Source organism: Seriola dumerili, unplaced genomic scaffold (assembly GCF_002260705.1).
Source record: "Seriola dumerili isolate Sdu_G_001 unplaced genomic scaffold, Sdu_1.0 BDQW01000149.1, whole genome shotgun sequence".
Taxonomy (NCBI): Eukaryota; Metazoa; Chordata; class Actinopteri; order Carangiformes; family Carangidae; genus Seriola; species Seriola dumerili.
Window position 1 is genome coordinate 2,107,666 of NW_019174404.1, and position 591 is coordinate 2,108,256.

At 37.9% G+C, this 591-nt stretch overlaps 1 protein-coding gene across 11 annotated transcripts in view; it reads left to right on the forward strand.

The window, feature by feature from the left end:
• mark3 (microtubule affinity regulating kinase 3) overlaps positions 1-591 on the forward strand; it is a 63,138-nt gene that overhangs the window by 59,712 nt on the left and 2,835 nt on the right. The gene's annotated exons all lie outside the window — the stretch shown is intronic.

The following is a 591-nucleotide window of genomic DNA, read 5'->3' on the forward strand; positions in this document are numbered from 1 at the left end:
CCCCCCCGCCCTCCTCAAAATGTTGGTCCACCTTTTTAAATGTAGGCTTCAGTTTGTCCTCAGTCTGTTGCCATCCCCCGTTGCTTAGGAACCCCTCTCTCTCTGCTTTGTCTCTCCTGGGATGTTTGAATGTTTCGGACGATTTGGAAATTTGTTTGCTGCATTTGAGCTTTGCCTTTGACTGATTTTATTTTATTTATTTTTTATAATAACGTTTGCATGGCACTGTACTCGTGTGCTACTCTGTTAGCATGGCATGTTTGTATTCTTTGAAAAATGCTCCTAATACCCCAAAAAATCTGCCGTTAATCCAGCATGGATGTGTCTAGCCCCAGTTTCCACTACATTCACAGTCACAAAGTTCAGTTTTTGCAGAAAATAAATACGTATCAATCTTTTCAAAACCCTAGAAGGTAATTTAAAAACTCTTAAAACTGTTGTGAACATATTTCCAGAATCCTCAAAGACTCTTCTAAACATCTGGTTAAAAAAAATTTTGTACAAAATTGGGATGGAAAGAGTTTTTCCTCCAGATACTTGGTGCTGCATCTCCTGATTATTAATGATTATTATTATTGGTCAATCTGGCAA